The following is a 6,308-nucleotide window of genomic DNA, read 5'->3' as shown; positions in this document are numbered from 1 at the left end:
TTTTTACTGTAGCAAAAAAGTTAGATGTGACTGTTTCTGATAGCTTTTTACTATAGGAAAACTCAAATTCTAAGCTCGAATCGACGAAATGAACGAGACCTATATAAATACGCAATACTACTCTTGCGCATGCTGCGACTGCGAAAGTCCCATATATCTAAGTTTGTTTTTCAAACATCTCTTCTTCTGTGTCGGTCGGTGACAAATTCTCTGTAAGTCCCAGAAATATATACAGAAGCCAACCATGGGAACTCAAGCTTATGATCAGAACAGTTATGCCCGGACAGATGTTAGTCTCTCTCTCTCTCTCATTATTAAACCATTTAAAAATCATTCCAAACATGTTGGAGCCATATGTAGCCTATGTATTTTGCAGATGAGTTCGTCGTTTCATTTATGTGTTTTTTTTTTTTTTTTTTTTTTTTTTTTTTTTTTTTTTTTGGTGTTTTCTCACGCATGAGTGTTTTGGAAACATATATTTTTTTGCTTGTGTTGTAGTTTCGCCCGTTTCAGAATTATATAACAAGGGAAAAAGTAACAAAAAGTGGCAAAGAAATTGAGAAAATGGACACATATACAAGTTTTGTTTAACACACAGGGAGAGATAAGATCACTATCAGGGAGAAAAAAACTGCACCAGTAGGTTTTCTTTTGTTTTCTTTTCTTTCTTTTTTTCCTTGAGCTTTGTACAGATTTTTTTTAAATGTATATCATAAACACTTCTATAAAGATTCGAGTCTAATATTTACACATAAAAATGTTATAAACGAATAACTAGACTTTATAATTGATACCGAGCTTGATTTGCACCCTATAAAAATTATCCTTGATCTTATTGTGTGTTTTTTTCCTCTTGAGCTTTAATAATTAGTATTACTTTATTTGACAACTCACAAGTTAACATTTGATAAAAGCAAAGCCAGTTTTCTAACTTCCTCATATACTTTGCTACCAAACCGCAAAATTTCATAATAATTCTATTGCTATTAGTAATTCCGAGACTATACTCACAATTGATAATATAGTTGTATATACAAACAATAATACGGGGTGCCACTAATGGAAGCTAATAGAAGGTGGACCTATAACACGGATTTTACAATTGGGGTATTAACATGTCTAAGTATTTTTTTATATGTATATGAGGTATAGTAATCATGAGTGGTGGTATCATGCATATACTCTTTATTATTATTATTATTATTATTATTATTATTATTATTATTATTATTTCAAATCTACCACTATATGATTCTGATACCCTAATTTCAGTCACAATAGAATATTAAAATGGATCTGCTTTCTTAAATTTATGTCAACATGACTGTCTCTTTAATTAAATTTTGACACCTCGTGATTTGTTTAAGTATTTTTAGTATTTTTTTTTCTATTTATATAGTCAGTGATTAATGGAGGGACAATCATTGAGACAAGAAAATAAGGACAGTAAATCTGGACTCAAATAGTGCTAAATAGAGGGATAAATTGTTTTACACCACCATATGACATGAGATTAATCCTTGTTTTCCAAGATCAATAAGACTGCAAATTCTGAACTTTCCATCCATGCCTGCGTGCAATTGGAGGCTCATGTCTTTGTTCAATATGTTGAAAAAATAATTAACACAAATGATCAATGTTTTAGGTGGATGAAAAATTTGCGAGGCAGAAGGAAATCGATGACTGGCTTCCAATCACAGCTTCAAGGAATGCAAAATGGTGGTACTCCGCCTTCCACAATGTCACGGCCATGGTCGGAGCCGGTGTCCTTAGTCTTCCCTACGCCATGTCAGAGCTTGGATGGTATGTCTAATTTTTAGTATTTTTTTTTTATCAGTTCTACATATAATAAACCTTACTTATATATGAATTCATATCAAGATTTTGTATTTTCTTTTTAATTTTAGGGGTCCTGGGGTTGCAATTCTAATCCTGTCATGGATCATCACATTGTACACTCTATGGCAAATGGTTGAGATGCATGAGATGGTTCCGGGGAATCGTTTCGACAGATATCACGAACTTGGTCAATATGCTTTTGGAGAAAAGCTTGGTCTCTACATTGTTGTGCCTCAACAACTTGTGGTTGAAGTTGGCGTGAACGTTGTGTATATGGTCACCGCTGGAAAATCACTCAAGAAGTTCCATGACACCGTCTGCCCGTCCTGCAAACAAATCAAGCTGACTTACTTCATCATGATATTCGCCTCGGTTCACTTTGTGCTTTCCCACCTTCCAAACTTCAATTCCATCTCTGGTGTCTCTTTGGCTGCTGCAGTTATGTCCTTGAGGTTAGTCGTAATTTCTAAATTTAATTACATGTAATTTTATGATTCTATGATAGTGAGATATAAGTTTAGAAAATTAATAAAACTAACACGCCTTAAATTTTATATGTGACATGGGATTTATTTTCTGGTCTATCTTGTAGAAAATGAGGGAGTAAAATCTGGATCCTTATTCTTGTTAATTTATAAGAACCCTTGTTTTTGTAAGAAGTAAACCATAAGCTTTTTTGTCTTGTAGTACAAGAAAGGCATAAAACATCTATATCTTCAACACATTAAGAGGGTTGTGTACTTTTTTTCCCTTAAAAGAAACTACCGTTTAGTTCGCTGATTTTAATTTTTAATTCGAGTTGTTATGTGAGAGCTTTTTACTGTACCAAAAAAGTTAGAAGTGACTTTTTTTTAGAGCTTTTTACCAAAACTCAAATTTTAAACTCGAATCGGTGAAATTAAGCATAGAGATTTGATATGTAAAACTGCGGTGCAGTTACTCTACCATTGCTTGGGGAGCTTCAATAGACAAGGGTGTTAAGGATGACGTAGCATATGGCTACAAATCCAAGTCCGCTGCAGGAACCGTCTTCAACTTCTTTAGCGCACTCGGAAACGTAGCTTTTGCCTATGCTGGGCACAATGTGGTCCTTGAGATCCAAGCAACTATTCCATCCACCCCCGAAAAGCCCTCGAAAGGACCGATGTGGAGAGGAGTCATCGTCGCCTACATAGTCGTCGCTTTGTGCTACTTCCCCGTTGCACTCGTTGGATATTATATCTTTGGCAATAGCGTTGACGACGACATCCTCATCACTTTAGAGAAACCCGCCTGGCTAATCGCAATGGTTAATATGTTTGTTGTCATACACGTTATTGGAAGCTACCAGGTAGTTTTATGCCACATTAATTCTTCATGTTCTATTGTTTTCTTTTTCCTTTACTAATTAGTATCATTTTTTTGCTCATCTTTTTCTTTTCTCTACGGCTTTTCAGATTTACGCAATACCGGTGTTTGACATGATAGAAACTGTACTAGTGAAGAAGTTGCACTTTAGGCCTAGCTTCATGCTTCGTTTTATTACACGTAACATATATGTTGGTAAGTAGTCTTAAATTATGAATGAGCCAAGAATTTTATTATATTTTATTTTATTTTTTATAAAAAGGTAATAGAATGTATATTGATATGAAGAATTCTGTTTGTTGCAGCCTTCGTTATGTTTATTGGCATTACTTTCCCTTTCTTTAGTGGTCTTCTTGCGTTCTTTGGAGGTTTTGCTTTTGCCCCAACAACATACTTTGTAAGCCACATCCTCTATCATAAACAATAATTAATAATTTTGACTTTTGTAATTTTTATCTTATACAAGATTTTTGAGTTATACCTTACTCGGTCAATCTTCAGCTCCCCTGCATCATGTGGCTTGCCATCTACAAACCAAGGAAATACAGCTTATCTTGGTGTACCAACTGGGTGAGTTTGCATATTTTTATGGTTCATTTAAAAAAAAATTGTTTTATTTGATTTTGACCTTTTGTTTTTGGTTAATCTAACACAAGTTGGTTGTTTAATTACAGATTTGCATCGTACTTGGTGTACTTTTGATGATTTTGTCACCAATTGGAGGACTTAGACAAATCATAATCCAAGCCAAGACCTACGAGTTTTACTCTTAAATTATCTCTCCCTAGTAAACGGGTTGTAAATTTTGAGGCAACTACAACCAATTTCATAGAAATAAGAGAGAGAAAGAATGATGGCAACAAGCTAATCATGGGCCTAACAAAAGTCAAACATGTTAAAAATCAATAATTTGGTGAAAACTATCACCCAAAAGTCAAGAACATTCATGTTAGATCATCAAGAATTAATAAATCTGTAAGCGAAAGCGTACCTGAATCCATATTGCTTGATTTCTCTCTAGAGTCATGCAATTTGTCTTCCAGATCAATACGTTTTCCTAGAGAATCTTTTAACTTTCTCTCTGTATTCTTTCTGATGATGGAATGTCAGAAGGAATGAAAATGTTACGTATGATCTGGGGACCATAACTGCCATATATTGATAATTTTCCTGTCATCTTTTGGTATTTCTATTTTAAGCCATCATAAAAATAGAAATTACCCTTAAGTCTCTACACATTAAAGGCTCACACCCTATTAGATACATTAAAGCCCAAAATACCTAAACCTTAGTAGATCACTTTAAATTAGGTTTAACATTATATGACAGCTCGCAACACAGAATTATTCACATATAAGCCCAATGTTGGATTAAGGATCCAACAATCTCCCACTTGGGCTATGTGTAACCTTATAATTATGCTTTGCAAAATTAACCATATGAGCTCAACTTTGCTGTCATTACCGAAATGTATCTGTAACCAATCCGGTCCATCAATCATACCAACATAGGATCAAAGCGGCCTTCGTTACAGCTATCGTAACTCGACCCATCAATGGTCACGTATGCCAATACAACTGAATGACATGGATCATGATGTGAATGTGTAGCATGGAAATTTCATGTAATGTGATCTTAACATGCCTATTTTCAACTGGTCCACCTTAAACCTTAGTGAGATCAAACCATACCAAAATTAGAGTGTGAATAAATTAAAACTTTATTTCTGCAGAAAATAACCTCAAAATATCCATAAACTAAAATAACTAAAAATATGTCTATATCATAAAAGCATCTAAAATTACAAACTCCCACTAAAACTGAATATCCTCTAATGACATGACACCCATATGAGCAGTGTGCTCATGAAACACTTTGGGTGGCAATCCCTTAGTAAGCGGATCCGCAACCATAGAGTTTGTACCGATGTGCTCTATAGACAATTGTCCACTCTGAACTCACTAGGAACTTGATGTCTATATGCTTTGACTTCGTCGAGCTCCTGTTGTTGTTGGAATACATCACTGCTGACTTATTGTCACAAAATAACTTGACTGGCCTTTCAATGTCATCCACTATGCGCAGCCCCGTGATAAAATTCCGCAGCCATATTCCATGATTGGAAGCCTCATAACATGCTATGAACTCTGCTGCCATGGTAGAAGAGGCTATAAGAGACGGTTTAGCACTCTTCCAGGAGACAACACCTTCAGCTAGCAGGTAGATATAGCCCGACGTAGATTTCATACTATCTAGGCATCCAGCAAAATCAGAGTCAGTATACCCAACGATCTCAATCTGATCCGACCTCCGATAAGTGAGCATGTAGTCTTTTGTTCTCTGTAAGTACCGCAAGACCCGTTTGACTGCTTTCCAATGGTCAACTCCTGGATTACTTAAATACCTGCCTAACATCCCAGTAACGTCCGCAATATCCAGACGTGTACATGTTGGGAATAGTGTCCTAGAAGCATGAGATGTAATAGGATATTTATTATTTATTTAATAAAAGAGTTTATTCATTATTTTATGTGCATATATTTATGAATATTTTATGAATATCAATGAAAATTTCATGATTATTTATGTAACCTTAAACATTGTATATAAGTGTTATATACGAGAGGATAATGTTTAAGGATAATAATCAAAAATCAATGTTCATAATGAATTTAATTAAAGTTTAGAATCTTTAATTAAAACATTATTAATACATGTCATTCCCATTTAGAATGGAATGGTGTTATCCGCACTGTTAATATGGTGAGATATTGAATGAGTGTATTTCGCATAATGAGATTATGTGGAACAAGGACACAGACATAATATGAATTTCTAATAATTTCCGTTAAGTATAGAAATTCTAATTGAGTCTACCGATGGTCATATATAGAATGATCTTAATCAAACTCCTATTTATAGATTTGTGTCTTTTGATTTACTCGGTACAGATTCTGAGATCCTGAATCCTATTCCTTGTATTTTGGAGACATGATGAAGTAGGTAGCCGGGAATGTTATTACACGAGATGGAATCCATTCCTTCTTAAGAAAGAAGTAGATAAATAATTCTCTTGAGGGTTGATTCGGTACTTGGACCAGTAGGAGCTCCGATTCATGAAT

The 6,308-nt window shown here is 34.6% G+C and overlaps 1 pseudogene; it reads left to right on the top strand.

Annotated features, from left to right (window-relative positions):
- Nucleotides 1–203: 203 nt before the first annotated feature.
- On the top strand, nucleotides 204–4,113 carry LOC21400641 (annotated as a pseudogene).
- Nucleotides 4,114–6,308: the final 2,195 nt, after the last annotated feature.

Source organism: Morus notabilis, unplaced genomic scaffold, assembly GCF_000414095.1.
Source record: "Morus notabilis unplaced genomic scaffold, ASM41409v2 Scaffold168, whole genome shotgun sequence".
Classification (NCBI taxonomy): Eukaryota; Viridiplantae; Streptophyta; class Magnoliopsida; order Rosales; family Moraceae; genus Morus; species Morus notabilis.
The sequence above is the reverse complement of the archived record's forward strand: the minus strand, read 5'-3'. Positions and strand labels throughout refer to the sequence as shown.